Raw genomic sequence first — 17,643 nt, forward strand, 5'->3', positions numbered from 1 at the left:
GTACTTAAGCCTAAATCTCTTTCATCTAAAGCTCACAAAGAGCTTTGGGTGTGTCTTTGTCTCTGTGGGAGGGAGGCATTTCTGTTTGGAAATACTCCAGGATGAAGTCTTGGAGGCTATATGAAGAGGTGGAGATTGTATCATGAAAACCAACTTTCCAATTTCATCTCCTGCCTCCTCACATGTTTCTTAGCCACCCTGTACCACAATAATTCCTAAACATAACTTGATTCTGCTACCTTTATGCTTTGTACTTGCTTCCTTTTTTTTTTTTTTTAAGATTTTATTCATTTATTCCTGAGAGACACACAGAGGCAGAGACACAGGCAGAGGGAGAAGCTGGCTCCCTGCAGGGAGCCCAATGCAGGACTCGATCCCAGGACCCCAGAATCATGACCTGAGCCAAAGTCAGGCACTCACTGAGCCACCCAGGTGCCCCTTTGTACCTACTTCTTTCTCTGCCTTGCATGCCCTCCTTCCAAGTATGTCTTTGTCTCCTGATTAACTAGAACTCAGACTTTGTGGCGAGCTCTTCTCTAGCCTACAAATACAGATGCCATCCATGTTTAAGAAAGCTTTCTAGAGGCAGGTGGGGGAGAAAGCAGGGTAAAGGCAGTTCTAACAAGAAAAGAGAATACAATACAGAGTATAAGCAGCAAAGGCTAAAATGTTTTAAAACTGTCTTCTCAGTCAGAAAAAAAAAATGTGGCATCAGCAGAGGAATCAAGAGGAAAATTAGATGGTTTACTGCCTGTATAACAAGATTATCGAGCTTACTGAAAAAAATAAAAGTAGTGTCTGTGGACCGAAAAGACTACCTCTTCCTTGAACAATTCTGCCTGGGGGTTCACTCTACATAATACGTTTGTAATGTTTATTTCCTTTGCATCTCCAATATTAAACTGTTAAATATCAAACAAGAAAGTGAGGTTTTAAAATCTCATTCTCCAAACACTTTTATAAATTTGAAACTTATAAAATCAGTAAGTATTGGTATGTATGCTTTATGGAAAATCCTTTCGTCAAAAATCCATTTATCCAACCAATATTTAATGGGAAAGGTATTATGGGACTTATAATGAGGAATTCCACAGCAGTGGAACCTCTAAGATCCTACACAGAGGTTGCAAATTTGCATCTCACAGTCATGTTTTATTTGCTCCAGATTTTCAAGAATATAAAATATTCAAGAGATTTCACATAATTATCTGGATTTCTGGCTTCAACTGGAAAAAGTAGTGAGTTGGCTTGCAATCCCAAATGGAATGGGCTGGAGCCAAATGGGCCACCTGTTACAAACCTGATGCATGCTTTCCAGTGTATCAACAGCACCACCATTCTGCTAGCCCTTGGGGGGGTCTCAAAATGCAGCACCGTTTTCCATCCCACCCTCTTTCTCATCCTTCAGTTCAATGAGTCAACAAGTTGATTCAGTCTCTACAATATCCTTCTCTTCTATCTCCTTCATTTCATTCTAACTTCCAGAGTGATTCAAGGACTTTATTACCTCCTGATGAGAATTAGAATTATCACAGCTAACATACACTGAGCAGCACTCACTGTGCTAAGCATTTTACGTGGGATGTTTCTTTTAATCCTCACATGAACCCTGTAAGATAAATTTCATCACAATCCTCATTTTACAATAGAGAGAATTGACACACTAGAAGCTTAATGCACCTGTCCAAGGTCTCACAGCCTGCAAGTGGGGCAGTCTGACTCTTGAAACTATACTCTTAATCTTATAAACAAATTGTATTGATAGTTTCAAGCTTGAGTACAGGTGGTCCTGGTGACTTCAAGCCTTTTCAAAAGGTGGGAAGGATTAAAAGACTTTAGAAAATCGTTATCCACTCTAGACATTCAATTTACATACATATTCTTTTATAGAAGAGATCTGCCTACTAACTCAGGTGATGTTTCAGAGTCCCCTTTCAATATGACCCTTCTCTCACTGATTCTCCCTCTCCCATTGCGAATTTTACTAGGGTGTATTGCCCCACTGTGTAAAACACTAAAGGTAGTAATCAAAAGGACAATTTGAAATATTGGCTTTTTTGTGTTGGAAAAAAAATGAAGAGTTTTTTCAGTTGTGTAACAGATCCTTCTGAGGTTCCATATAGTTTTAAGTACTGCTTCAACCCAGCATAAACTCTCTCTCTCTCTCTCTCTCATAAATAAATAAATCTTAAAAAGGAGGGGGGACCCCTGGGTGGCTCAGTGGTTTGACACCTGCCTTTGGCCCAGGGCACAATCTTGGAGTCCCAGGATCGAGTCCCACATCGGGCTCCTGGCATGGAGCCTGCTTCTCCCTCTGCCTGTGTCTCTGTCTCTCTCTCTCTCTTTCTCATAAATAAATAAATCTTTAAAAAAAAAAACCAGCATAAAGAACGATGGGAGTGGTGTTGCTATCCTAGCAATACCCTAATAACTTGTTCTTGGTGTTATTAGCTTCTAGGTACCAAAGGCTTCAAGTTCTTTGTTGCCCTATGCTTAAGGTGGGGCTGAGAGGTAGGAAGGTCTTTCCTCAGTGTTCCTGCTGCACCCTGTGCTCTCAACCATCTCTGAAGCCAATGTCACCATGATGTCCATACCTCCCCGCCCCCGCCATTGCAGGCTGCTGTTGTTCCTTTGTTACTGGGTATCAGACCTGTAGTGGAGGCAGGAGAGATTCTGTTTTCCTGGTTCAGCCCCAGTCTTAGGCAAGTCCCCTGTGCCTGAGTCTTTATGAAAGCCTGTCTGAGTTCCTGCTTCTCCTTCCCATGGCAGCCACTCTCTGGCTTGGATCTATGGTTGGTCTTAGGTGGGAGTTTCCTGCCCTGTTATTGTAGACGTAGACCTTCCTGGGTCCAGTAAGGCTCTCTGCCTCTTCCCTAGGAGTAGAGAATTTATTCTTTTGCCTTCTCTCTTTGCAGCAGTTGATCTTTGTGTCCTGGGAGCAAGAAAGCCACCTATCTGTCTCCCAAGGAAGATGTTGTGTTTCTAATCTATCTTTCTCAGCATGGAGTTTTATCTGGACCCTGGGAGTTACAGTGTGCAGCCTCTCCTCAAGCAGTTTAAGGCTTCTGCTTAAGGGTTGGAGGGGAAGTGTGCAGGGCTGTATACTCATCTCTTAGCAGCTGCCAGTCGCTTCCTTTATGCCTTCACCAATTAGTGGTACCTCTTGGTCTACTGCTCAGACTCCACTACCCATGAGACCATGAACTGAGCCAAAGCCAAGAGTGGAATGCTTAACCTACTGAGCCACCCAGGTGTTGCTCATCTGCTCATTTTTAAATCAGATTGTTTGTTTTTTAAATCATTTGAAATGTCTTGCCACTTAAACTCTCTACTCAAGGGAATTACAATTTTTGTGTCTTATCTGGCTTTTTTCCTGATTGTTAGAATAAGAGTGTAGTTTTTGCAGCTTGTTATATTCTGTAGAAACAGAAATCTTTACTGACTTAGTGAAATATTACTTTATTAAGGCATATTTTCACATATTGTATAATCTACCCATTATAAGTATATAGTTGAATCCTCTTTCAAATTGCATGTAATCACCCACCACCCCTAGAGACCCTACCTTAATGATTTACTGTAACTGAGAAGACTGTCATAAACCTGAGGAGTATGTTTAAAACACGGGAAATGGTTGGCTAACATCCCAAAGACAAAAAGAACATGCAGTGTGTAGTCAGAAAAGGCCCCTGGATTTGTCGCTCTTTGGGAATCCTATAATTATTACTCCTAGCTGCCTTCCTACCCTCAGACCTCCTCCATTTCAACCTATTTTATTTCATGTCTATGTACAATAATTATCATAAATCAGTTATAGAATATTTTCATCATCCCAAGATGATCCTTCATGCCCATTTGCTATTAATTCCCCTTCCCAATCCTTTCTCATCCTCAGCCCAGCAACCACTGTGGTAGTTTCTGTCTCTAAAGCTTTCCCTTTTCTAGATATTTCAAAATTTTTTTTTGTATCACAAGTGGAATCATGGAGTACAGTACTCTGTGTCTGCCTTCTTTCACTGAGCATAGCAGTTTTGACTATCCAGACCCTAGTATATATAAGTAATTCATTTCTTTTTATTGCTGAATACTATTTCATTATATAAATATGCAACATTCTCCAGTTAACAAAATTCAGGTTTCCTCCAATTTGTAGTTATTGTGAATAATGATGCTATGAACACTCATTCACAAATCCTTCCATGGCTCATTGAATTTTTAGCTATACCTCTTTGTTTTATCAGTGGTTGCTCAACTATAGCAAATATGGTTGCCCACAGCTTGTTTTTCTAAATAAAATTTTATTGGAATTCAGTCCAGCATATGTCTACATGTGGCCTATGGTTGTTTCCACATTATACTACAACAGCAGAGTTGAATACTTGTGACAAAGACACTCTGGCCTGCAGAGTTTTCAATATTTACCATCTGGCCTTTTATAGAAAAATAAGTTGTCACCCCTGTTCTAGAGTTTATAAAGTGAATCTTTAATTTATCACAGTCTATTTTCTAGTACTATACTGCTTCATGATTAATGTAGGAACTATTCAGCAGTATAAGTCTATTTATTCTCTGCTACCTTTATGCCCTTGTGATTATATAGTTTTATGTCTATTTCTGCTACAAATTCCACAATACATAATATATACATACATATTACAGGTTGTGTTTCTCAAGAGAGTCCTGACTAATACACTTTGTATGTCATATGTCTTTTTCTTGGGCTGTTAAGAGATTTCTTACCTTCACTTCTCAACAGATTGACTATGATATGCCTGGTTGAGGAAGTCTTCATTTTGTTGTCCTAGGGGTTCATCGAGCTTCTTAGATCTGTGAGTTAAAGTCTTTTTATCAGTTTTGGAAAATTCTCAGTCATTATTTCTCCAGAATATTCACTACCCCATTATCTCTTTTCTTTTTTAGGCCTCTAGTTATTTGTATACTAGACCAATTGATACTGTCCCACAAATTGTAGATACTCCCTGGGAATTTTTTGCTTTCTTTGTTTTTTCATTGCATATAATGGCTATTAGCTTGTCTTCAAGCATGCTGTTCTTATTCTGAGTCCAGTCCACTATAGTTCCAATATAATTTTCATGTCTGAATTTTTTTCATTTTTAACATTTTCATCTATAAGCTCCTTCAAAATATTTGGTTCTCTTTAGTAATTTTTATTTCTCTATTGAAATTCTCATATCTATTTACACTGTCCAATTTTTCCACTAGATTTTTAACATATTTTTCAGGGTTATGTTAAAATATTTGACTGTTGATTCCAACAAGCAGACTTTGAGTCTTCCATATGTGACTTGTAATTTTTGACTCTGTCAGATATTTTGTATAAACAAAGAGTAGATATTGAAGTAAATAATATTTATACCCCTCCCAAAAAGGGGGCATATTCCTTCTGTTGAGTTACCAGAATGCAGGATTGAGTCCATTTAATCTATAGTTGAGCTGTTTGGGCTTTGTTGCAGCTTTACTTTGAGTTAGTTCATCACTAGCTTTAAAAATTTTAAAGACAGATTAAGAGCTTTCTCTCCAGTAGAACTTGGGTCTGATCATGCACAAGACTTCACAGATCCCTTCATGCTTTAGAGACCAGTCACCAAATTTCCAATTTTTAGTTCATGATGCTAGCTTCTTTGGCTCTCTGGGGATTTCTATTTGCTCTTCAGTCTCACTCTCAGATTAGTGTGCTTTATAGTATCCTCTACATCCAGAGGCCATTGCCTCTAATCTTTGGAGAGCACTGCAGTGCACTAGATCAACACAGCCTGAAGTGCTTTGGAGGCCTATCCTTCTGTCCTCCCCTGTCTCACCATACCCCTCACCATGGCAGGCCACTGCAATGAACCTGGTGAAGGCTTGGACTGCCTCCAGGTAATGTGTCTCAGCTTTCCTACCCTCTCCACAGCTTTAGCAGAGGTTGCATGTCTTGGAAGGAATCTCTCTCAGCCTTGCTCCTACATCTCAAGTAAAATATTAGTAAGAGTAGTAAGAACAGGCATCCTAGGGCATCCCAGGTGGCTCAGTGGTTTAGCGATGCCTTCAGCCCAGGGCCTGGTCCTGGAGACCCAGGATCGAGTCCCACGTCTGGCTCCCTGCATGGAGCCTGCTTCTCCCTCTGCCTGTGTCTGCCCCTCTCTCTCTCTCTCTCTCTTTCAGTGTGTGTCTCTCATGAATAAATGAATAAATAAAATCTTAAAAAAAAAAAAGAACAGGCATCCTAGACTTCCTCCTGGTCCTAGAATGCATTCTGTATGACGTTAATACAGTTTAGATGGCAACAAAATTGATACATGTCAGAATTCGTAACATATATCTAAACAAAACTTAGAAGGAAATTTACTTTGAATACATTTAAAAGGTGAATGTTTTAATTATATAACTCTTGAACTTAAGAAACCAGAGGAGATAATCCCAACAAGCAAGTCAGAAAAAAAAATCCATAAATTAGAGAACCAAACAACAATGGAGAATATATGATTTTATTCTGATACAAAATATGTCATTTACCCACATACCAATCCATTTTCTAACACCAGCTATTCGTGTCGAAAAACTCAATTCTATCACGAATTGTCCAGAATTAGCACAGACCCCACAAGGCAGCCCCATGTCACATACTAGTTGCAAGTCTTAGGAGACAACTGTAATTCTAACCAACCACTATACATTTGAGGGGCTCTCATAACCCCTTCCTCAGGTTTGATTGTTTACTAGAATGACTCTCAGCATGCAAGAAAGTGCTGTACTTACTATTCCCTGTTTACTATAAAGGATACAACTAAGGTAGAAATGCACAGGACAAAGTATAAGAAGGAAGCTCAGAGTTTGCATACCCTCTATGGGTGTATCACCCTCCTCAGCACACTGATGTGTTCACCAGTCCAGAAGCTCTCTAAATACTGTTCAGGAGTTTTTATAACTCAGTTTCCAGCCCTTTCTCCTCCCCCAGGGGGGTCTATAATCACATTTTTGACCCTTCTGGTGACAAATCCCCATCCTGAAGCCATCTAGGTCCCCCACCCTGAGTCTCCTCAGAAGCTCAGTTCTAAAGCAGCTCATTATGAATAAAGACACTCCTGTCACTCAAGACACTGAAAGTTTTAGGAACTTTGTATTAGGAACCAGGGACAGAAGCTATATATATATATATTATGTAAAGTATTAACTTTAACTAAAATAAGGGTTTTTTTTTAAAAAAAAGACTAAGAAGAAAGAGAAGTCCCTTAAAAATTGACAGTCTTAGTGAACAAAATATAGAATAAATGCTGTAAACCTATTACCCAACAAATTTGAAAACTAAAAGAAATGATATATTTCTGGAAAAGTATAAAACTCCAAAATTAGCTTAAGGAGAAATGGAAAACTTAAAAAAAGAGTGGTAAGCATTAAGAAAATAAAGACTGTCTTCTAAGCAAACACTAGATTTAGAGAGTTTTGCGAGTGAGAGTTATCAAACTTTTATGAAAGAGATTATCCTATTTTATACAAGTTTTTTCCTAAAACAAAGGAAAGCCTGTGACTTATTCTTTGAAACCTCATACCAAAGCCAATAAAGACAGTAAAATAAAATTACTGGCTTTATTTAACCTAGGAACATACATATGGAATTCCTAAGTAAAACACTAATTAACCAACTCTATCATCATATAAGATAAATAAAATACCTATACCAGTGATAAGTAACCTTTCAGGTTATCAGAATCTAACTTGATTAGGGATATTAAATAAAACCCTGTATGTGGCCTCATATTGGTTTTACAAGGGTTATTTTCAATTTAAGACATCTTCCTAGAAGGTGGGCTCTATAAGATGAGGCCCTCTGTGCAGTCTCTTTCCAGCATGTTGGTGACTTTCCCTCCCAGGACACATGTGCTGGTTTACAGAACTTGTAATCTCATACCCAATGTCCTTTATTTGTCAACATTTGCAGCAAATGTAGTATAATTTGCCATGTTTCCACCAAGTTCTTTCTTTCATTTTTTCCTTTTATTTAAATTCAGTTTGCCAACATATAACACCTAGTGCTCATTTCATCTTGTGCCCTCCCCAGTGCTCATTACCCAGTTACCCCATCCCCCTACCCACCTCCCCTTCTGTAGCCCTTTGTTTGTTTCCCCGAGTTAGGAGTCTCTCAATGGTTTGCCTTCCTCTCTAATTTTTCCTCACTCAGCTTCTCTTCCTTATGGTCCCTTTCACTATTTCTTATATTCCACATATGAAACCATATGATAATTGTTTTTGTCTGATTTATTATTTTAATTTTTAAAATATGTTATTTATTTTTTCATGAGAGACAGAGAGGCAGAGACATAGACAGAGGGAGAAGCAGGATCCCTATAGGGAGCCCAATGTGGGACTCAATCCCCAGACTTGGGATCATGCCTTGAGCCTAAGGCAGACACTCAACAACTGAGCCACCCAGGCGTCCCTCTCCAAGTGATGCATTGCATAATACCCTCCAGTTCCAAACACATCTATGTAAATGGTAGGTATTCATCCTTTCTGATGGCTGAGTAATATTCCATTGTATATATAGATCACATCTTCTTTATCCATTCATCTGTCATTGGACATCTTGGCTTCTTCCACAGTTTGGCTATTGTGACATTGCTGCTAAGAACATTGGTCCACCAAGTTCTTTTGCTCTAGTTTTTCTTCTTGGATTTTCTTTTTTTCCCCTTAAAGTCTGAATTGCACAAATGTTGAAAATCATGTATAACCTCTTTGTGAGCATATTCCTAAGGGTATGATGTACAATAGTTTAAAAGAAGATTCCTTAATGAGAGAAGATAAGCTTTCCTATAGATAAACATGATGTACCATTCTATTTATTCATACCTTTTTTTAATGTCCTTTAACATTTTATAATGTCCATAAGAATCTTCTATATCTTGGTTAATTTTATATGTGACTGCAAATATGGTATTTACTAATAATGTTTTCTGTTAGTCATTATTACTGCTTTGATACACAATTGATTTTTTTTTTTAACGTGGATTAATTTCCTAGGGCTGCCATAACAAAGTACCACAAACTGCATGGCTGAAACAACTTAAATTTATTCTTTCATAGTTTTGGAAGCCAGGAGTCTGAAATCAATGTGTCAGAAAGGCCTTGTTCCCTTAGAAGACTTGAGAGAAGAAGGCTCAAGCTTGCCACTCCCAGCTTCTGGTGACCCCAGGCATTCCTTGGCTGGTGGCAACATAATTCCAACCTCTACCTTTATCTTCACAGGATCTCCTCTTTTCTGTGTCCTTTTGTCTTTTTTGAAGATATCAATCATTGAATTTGGGGCCTTGGAGCAGTTGGGTGGATCAGTGGTTGAGCATCTGCCTTCGGCCCAGGTCGTGATCCCGGGGCACCGGGATCAGATTGAGTCCCACATCAGGCTCTCCACAGGGAGCCTGCTTCTCCTTCCAAATAAGTTCACCATCTGATATTCCAAGTGGATATGAATTTTTGGGAGTCAATATTCAACTTCCAATCTCGTATCAAATAATTTGACCGAACTTTATTAATTCTAATAATTTGTGGGTTATCTATGTGGACATTTATGTTTTTGTGAAACAGACAATTTTGTCATTTTGCCTCTTCTGTCACTTTTTTTTCCTTTTTAGATCTTCCTTCCTACTTTTGCTACAACTCCAGGAAAATGTTGAGTAGAAGTTGTGGCAACAAACAATTTTAATTTCTTCCTAACTGGTATAAATTCTTCTAAAATTTTACAGGTAAGCATAATGTATTGGATGTAGGGTTTTAATAAATGTCCTTTATTATACTAATCAAGTTTCTATTTCTAGTTTGCTGAGAAGTTGTTTTTACATTGTTTTATTTTTTAATTATAAATGACTGCTGCATTTTATTGATGTTTTTCTAGCATCAAATGAAATGATCGCATTTCCTTCATCTAAATGTTAATGTGGTTGTCAGGGAAGAAAAACTGTTCCTCTCTTCCCTCCTGTTTAGTGACTGGAGTCCTGTGAATTACACTGACAAAAGACAGAGTAACAAGAAGAAAAGGTTTATATATGTACATATGGAAGCCAACAAAATGGTAGCTGTCTTTTTAATGTTTGAGGTTGGAGGCTTACCCATCTAATTTGTTAGGGAAAAGGGGGACACCTGGGTGGCTCAGAGGTTGAGAATCTATCTTCAGCTCAGGGCATGATCCTGCTTCTTCCTCTGTCTATGTCTATGCCTTTCTCTCTCTATCTCATGAATAAATAAACAAAATCTTTAATTTATTAGGGAAAAGAAAGGGAGGAGAAAAGGCTCTTTGGGAAGAACAAATAGTTCCTTTAGGAAAGACAACCTGCTTTTTAGAAGAATAAATAGGATATAAGAAAGTTTGTGATAATGTTGGTTTATGCAGGTGCCACTTGTCTTTTTCATGGCCATGAAACTCCCCAGAGGGACATTTATGGTAGTCTCCTTGCCCAGAAGTTGCTATTTTTAATCAGATAAGGGATGCTCCAAGAAGGCTACTATTCACATCTATTGAATCTCAAATGTCTTTAGCTTAATATACTTTTGATATGAACCCAGGGGTTCTGAGTCAGTCCCTCATGGCCAAATACAGTAGATGTCTAACATTGTATTCCTGGGATAATACTAAGCCATGATGGTTTTCTTCCCTCATATGTTACAGAATTCAATTGGATAATCTATTTAGGATTAATTTTCCCTTTCTTTACTTTTCTCACAAAATACTGTGAGGAATTTTCAGCCTTTTTTTCTACTTCTAAATAGTTTATATAACATAGGTAAAAGGGGTAGAAAATCAGGTAAAACTTGTGCTTTGTGGTACATGGTGGAGAAATTTTTCTTTATTATGAATTTATATTCTTTAATAATTATACTTTAAAAATCTTTAATTTTTAAGAGGTTTAGATTTACAGAAAAATGGGGAAGATAGTAGAGTTCCCAAATACTTTTGCACTCTTGTATTATTAACATATTATCATCAGACATTTATATTATGATATAAACATATATATGTAGTATATATTACTATAATACATATTCTATTGTATGTTGTTATAATTAATGGACCAATATTGATACATTGTCATTAACTAAAAACTACTTTATTCAGATTTCTTTAGTTTTTATCCAATATCCTTTTTCTGTCCCAAGATCCCATGTTACATTTAGCTAACATGTCTTTTTAAATTCCTTTTGGCTGTAATAGTTTTTCAGACTTGTTTGTTGATTACTTGATTTTTGAGGAGTACTGATTAGGTATTTTACATAAAATGTTCATCAGTTGAGATTTATCTGGTGTTTTTCTCTGGGTTAAGTTAAAGTTGTGGGTTTGGAGAAGACTACAGAGGTGAAGTGTTATTTTTATCACTGTATATCAAGGGTACATCTTATTGATATGATTTGTCACGATTGATGTTGGTCACCTGGCTGAGGTTCTCTGGCAGGCTTCTCTGCAGTTATCCTCCCTCCCACCCCTATGCTATAGTCTTTAGAAGAATTATTCTGCGCATGGAATAATTACCGTTTTTTAGTTTATTTCTTCTCCCATCAATTTTATTGTCATATATTTTGAAAATAATTCCTGTGTCAAGCTTTGCAAATGTATTGATATAGTTATTTTAGTTTTCTCTCATGATTTCAAAAGTCTTTGTGGCAGCTGTAGTAAACACTTTCTTATTCCCCAAATTAATTATTTGTACATTTTCCCTTTCTATCGATCACATTTACTGGCAGGTTACTCACTTTTCAGTTTTATTATAAGAATTAAGGCTTTTATTCTGTTAATTATTGCTTTTTTGTTTTATATCCTATTAACATGTGCTCTTTTACTTGTGATATCCTTATTTCATCAAGTTTACTTTGCTGTTCCTTTTCTATTACTGATATTGACATCTAGCTCATCTGGTCTTAATTCTTACTGCTATTTAGTAGTTATATTTACAGTTATATATTTCCTTCTTAGTGTAACTTGGTGGCATTCTACAACATTTGGTATAAGGTAATTTCATGGTTATTCACTGTCAAAATTTTGATGTGATTTCATTGTTGTTTACATTTAAATAATTTAATAGTTGTTGAAGTTTTCCTTGTGACCTAGGATGTGGTCTATTTTTTTATTTTCACAGATACTTGAAAGTAATGTAGTATCTCTTCTTATTTACTTGGATTTTACCCAGCCTGAGATTCTTATGGATATTGACCTATTTATTTCTTTGCTCCATATCTTTTAATTTATCCTTCATATTCTTTCAACTCTTTCCTCCTTGATTTCTGGGAGAGTTCCTCAACCTGATCTCTCAGTTTCCTAATTGGACTTTTGTCTGCATTCTACTCTTGCATCAGACTGTCATTTATTTTGGGTATTGTTTGTTTTTGATAGAGAATCTTCAACTGGTTCTTTTTTTATGACTGCTTGTTTCTGCTTTCTAACCAATCAGTATATCCACTTGCTCTCCGTCTAATGATATGATAACTCTAATTCTTGCTGTGTGGTCCATTACTTTTTCTCTTTCTTACATAGTTTTTGTACCTTCAGATGTCTCATTATTTTTCTTGTGATGCCACATTTCCTTGGGATTATCTATACTGTCAACAGTAATGTTTCCCTGGGATAAAAGGCCAAATTCCAAGCCCTAGCTTGTGCCCTTGGTGTAGTGAGTTTACAGAGATTCTTAGAAGGGTTCTTTAGGGCTAAGAGCCTATTTTGATTTTTTTCTCAACAATTTCCAGTTTGTCACGCACATGTAATGTGACAATGATCTCAAGTGACTTTTCTATACCTCCACCGAAGCACAGCTTTTCCCAAGAGCTGTCATCCTCTTGGGATCTAATCCCCTAAACCACAGCTTCTCAACCACAAATGGTATTTGGAAATGTGTGAAGGGAATTTGGGGGCCGTTGTAATGACACTGTTGCTACCGTGTCATTTAGGGCAAGGGGTTGGGAATACTAAACATATGGTGAAATCCCACACAATAAAGCACCATCCCAAATAAAATGATAATGGCCTCCGCATGGGTAGCAATAGGGGAGAAGTTAGGAGGAGTTAGGACTTAATCCTCAACTAAGTCTTCATTTGCACATGCAGGTTTCCCCTCCCTGCATTCAGGTTTCTATAGTGATGCGGAGGCTACTACACTGCCTCCAGGTAGGAAATGAAATACAGTGCTGCTGCTTCTCTCCCTACAGTTACAAGGTAACACTCAATGTTCTAACCAGGACATTGCAAAGAAATTAAAAGGACCCAGAAGGCTTGCCTCAATCTTTTCCCTGTTTATGGCTGTCAGCTTTCTCCTGCCCTGGTTTGGCTTCCTCTTCCTAAACCCTAACCCCCATCAGGTACATCAGAATCTAATTATCTTGGACTTCTAGGGATATTTTATAGTTTTTACTAATATCTGAATATACCATCTTCTCACTTCTGTGGCATATGCATTTTTCAATCAAATAAAGGAACCGGCATCCCGTTAGCATTCCATCTTGCTACCCTACTCTAGGAACACTGATTCTTAATAACACGTGAGGAAAAATGTATATTGGATAGCTAATTTTGAAAATTTGGAGCATCAGAAGTAGATTTACCCCAGAAAAAAAAAGATATACAAAGATTTGTAAAACAACAACAACAATGGGGTGCCTGGGTGGCTCAGTCGGTTAAGCATCTGATTCTTGATGATCCCAAGTCATGATCTCAGGGTCTTGGGATCAAGCCCTACATCGGGTTCCATGCTCAGCATGGAGTGTGCTTCAGAGTCTGTCTTTCCCTCTAACTTCTCCCCACCTCTCCATGCACTCTCTCTCTCTAAAATAAATAAATAAATCTTAAAAAAAAAAAAATAGCATAACGTTTACCAATGAAAAACCTACCAAGCAAGATGAAGAGCCCAGGACTATACCATGTATAGATGGCAACATGAAATGATAGAAGTAGTAGCACCAATCTGTGTGGACATGATAAATTACTTGCTAAATTTATTTGGTAGATGATTTAGGGAAAATGTAACATTTCATAGGAAAATATATTATTTCTACTATTTGAGAAAGCTTTAAAAAATTCTTATAAAGATTTTATTTACTTGAGAGAGAGAGAGTACAAGTGAGAGCAGAGGGGCAGAGGGAAAGGAAGAAGCAGACTCCCCACTGAGCAGGGAGTCCAACCCGGGTTCAATCCCAGGACCCCAAGATCATGATGTTGGCCTGTATTGCTATCAACTTTCCTTTTAGAACTGCCACTGTTGCATTTCAAAGATTTTGAACTATTTTCATTTCCACTTGTCTTCATTTTTTTAATTTACTCTTTGATATTTTTTTGACCCCTTGGTTGTTTAGGAGCATGTTGTTTGCCTCTGTGTTTGTTTGCTTGTTTCCAACTTTTCTTATAACTGATTTCTAGTTTTATATTGTGGACAGAAAAAAAATGCTTGATATAATTTTAATCTTCCTAAAATTATTGAAACTGATTTTTTTACTTAAGTTCTCTCTCCTGGAGAATGTTCTATGTGCTCTTACAAATAATGCATATTCTGCTATTTGGGGATGGAAACATTCTATATAGATCTGTTACGTCCATCTGGTCTAGTATGCCATTCAAAGCCATTGTTTCTTGATTGTCTGGATTATCTATCCATTGATGTAAGTAGGGTGTTAAAGTTTCCTACTATTATTGTTTTACTGACAATTTCTTCCTTTATGTCTGTTAATATTTGCTTTATGTATATAGGTGCTCCAGTTTTGGATCCATTGATATTAACAAATAAATCCTCTTGTTGGAGTGATCCCTTTATTATATCATTATGTAAGGGCCTTCTTTATCTCTTATTACAGTCTTTGTTTTAAAGTTTGTATTGTAGGGATCCCTGGGTGGCGCAGGGTTTGGCGCCTGCCTTTGGCCCAGGGCGCGATCCTGGAGACCCGGGATCGAATCCCACATCGGGCTCCCAGTGCATGGAGCCTGCTTCTTCCTCTGCCTGTGTCTCTGCCTCTCTCTCTCTCTCTCTCTGTGACTATCATAAATAAATAAAAATTTAAAAATAAAAAATAAAAAAAATAAAGTTTGTATTGTATAAATATTGTTACCCTGGCCTTTTTTTTTTATTTTTTTTTTATTTATATGAACTGACTTTTTCCATCCCTTCACTTTCAGTTTGTATATATCTTTAAATCTCAGGTGAGTCTCTCTTATAGCAACATGTGGATGGGTCATGTTTTTTGTTTTGTTTTGTTTTTTTGTTTTTTTTTTTTAATCTATTTGGTCATCTTCTATCTTTTGATTGGACCATTTAGTTTATTTACATTTAAAGTATTTTTAGGTATATACTTGTTGCTATTTTGTTAATTGTTTTTTGGTTATTTTTGTTGTTCTCTTCTGTCATTCTTCCTCTCTAGCCATCTTCCACTGTGGTTTGGTGGTTTTCTTTAATGTTAGCACTTGAATTCCTTTTTTAAAATTTTTTTGTATATCTATTATTGGTTTTTGTTTTGTGGCTACCATGGGACTCATATTTATATTCTATGTGTCTAGCAATCTATGTTAGATTGACAGCCATTTAAGTTCAAATACCTTATGAAATCACTACATTTTTACTCCCCTCTCTATGTTTTATGTATGTCATATTTTATATCTTTTGTTTTGTGTATCCCTTGATTAGTTTTTATTGATATAATTGATTTTGCTACTTTTTTTCTTTTAGCCTTTATACTAGTTTTATTAGTGATTAATCTACTATTTTTATTACATGTTTACTTCTACCTATGAATTTTTTTTTTACCTAATGAATTTTTTTGTTATTCTTTGTCAAGAATAACACAGAAGTGATGTGCCCTTGGTACAACAATCATGAAAAAATATAAACCTTATAACTACAAATTCTAACCTGATCACTGGAGTAAGCCAGTGTTGATTTTACTCACTGTAAAGTTACTCTTTTTCAGTTTGAAATTAATAAATATATTAGTGGGAAGATATTCTTATTTCTCATCAAACTCCCACTAATTTTAGGCTTCTGCAGCAGCTCTTGACTATAATAGTTACTGCAGTGTTCTAATGCAGAGAAAAGATGTACCCTAACAATGTATGTATATTATGAAATGGAATACTTTTCTTTCTGAAACATCTATGTTCAAGTTGTTGCATGTCATATATGTTTTCCACAGGAAAAAAGGGGCCTACATTTCCTCTATAGTCATATGACCAAAAGGGTCTCAGTAGTGAAGGAATTCTAGTGTGAAGGGCAAGACTGCTCCCAATTTTTTAAAGTTCTTCTTCATTCTACATTGGAAGTAGAGTCTCAACCAGGCACACCTGTTGATCAAGTTTTGGCCATAAAATGACTAGATGGCCTGATGCCTCTATTCTCTTGTTCAGGTTGTTCAAATCCATGAAGATTTTTAAGGAAGCCAACCAAAGCACTATCCAAGCAAACATGTCCATTGACCTAACCAGGGAAATTCCTAGACATGTGCTGCTGGTATCACTAAGGTGTGAAGGCCAGCTATGTTTGAATGAAATCCTCATAGCTTGCCTACGTTTAATTTTTTACCTTCATAGAAAACATGTTTCAGGCTGCTGGTAAATAAAAATATAGTGACTTGTGTTTGTAAGATATGTAGCTAGTTTCATGTAATTTTGAGACTTTCTCACATTTGAGAATCCTGTCTGAGAATTTTAGGGGTAAGATAAAACCCTTCCTCCCAGGCCCCCAACATATTGCAGCGTCTCACAGAGATCCTAAAATATTGCTGAGGAACTAGCTGAAAGGGAAGAGCCTTTAGGACTTGACATGGTCCTAATGATGGGTTTAAAACCATCTCCAGAGCAGGCCCCATTTTTATTGTGCTCCACCATTTCAGTGATTCAAGCACTTTTGTGTCCATTTCTCCTGCTTCTGCTATTAACATTTAACTGGTCTCTACTCTCTGTCTCTGCTTCATGGCACTACTGTAGAGTGGTTAAAAATGCAGCTCTGAAGATCTGGCTCCCAGGCCTGTCTCTTCCGTGTACTAACTGTGTGAGCTCAGCTAACATTTAACTGTACTCTGACTTGTTTCCTCAACTGAAAATGGTAACTACATCATAGTGTAGTTCTGAGAGTTAAATAGGTTTGCTTAAGAAGCACTAGGATAGCTCCTGGCATGCAAGAAGTCCTCGATAAATATTGGCTGTTGTTCAATCTGTGGCTCTCTCCACACCTACTCCCACCAACTGCTTCCTGTCTCACATATATGTGTCTCTTTCAAACTTCAGCAGCTGGAGCTCTGAGTGGTAGGCAGTCGCCCACAAAAGGGAGTTCTGCTGGTATGGCAATGTTTTCATTCCCAGTTGCCCCCACTATACAACTTGTCTGTTAAATAGATGCCCATCTCTGTTACAGGGTGGCAGGGTTAACAATAACTTAAGCATAACCAAGCAGCTTTACACCACTTTTTCACTACTTTTTCCAAAAGTGCTATGAAAATGGCAGTCACTCTGAACTTCATAGGCTTTTTCCCATAGTATACTTGATGCAAAGTTTGTGATACTGTTCCTAGTAAATCTGGAGCCATAGTCAGCTATCTGTCCGTATTCCTGCCACATTGCTGGCCCTTTTCCCTCCATTAACATGATTGAGTTGCAACAGCCTGTGTCCATCATTATTTAGTCGCCTCAAGAGT

The 17,643-nt window shown here is 37.2% G+C and overlaps 1 protein-coding gene across 2 annotated transcripts in view; it reads left to right on the forward strand.

Annotated features, from left to right (window-relative positions):
• NXPE4 (neurexophilin and PC-esterase domain family member 4) overlaps window positions 1–17,643 on the forward strand; it is a 453,299-nt gene that overhangs the window by 411,284 nt on the left and 24,372 nt on the right. For both annotated transcript variants that reach the window (XM_072729755.1, XM_025999198.2), the window contains one exon: window positions 9,627–9,737. The gene's annotated coding sequence lies outside the window, so the exon portion shown is untranslated. The remainder of the gene's footprint in view (window positions 1–9,626; window positions 9,738–17,643) is intronic.

This window comes from Vulpes vulpes, chromosome 12 (assembly GCF_048418805.1).
Source record: "Vulpes vulpes isolate BD-2025 chromosome 12, VulVul3, whole genome shotgun sequence".
NCBI classification, from domain to species: Eukaryota; Metazoa; Chordata; class Mammalia; order Carnivora; family Canidae; genus Vulpes; species Vulpes vulpes.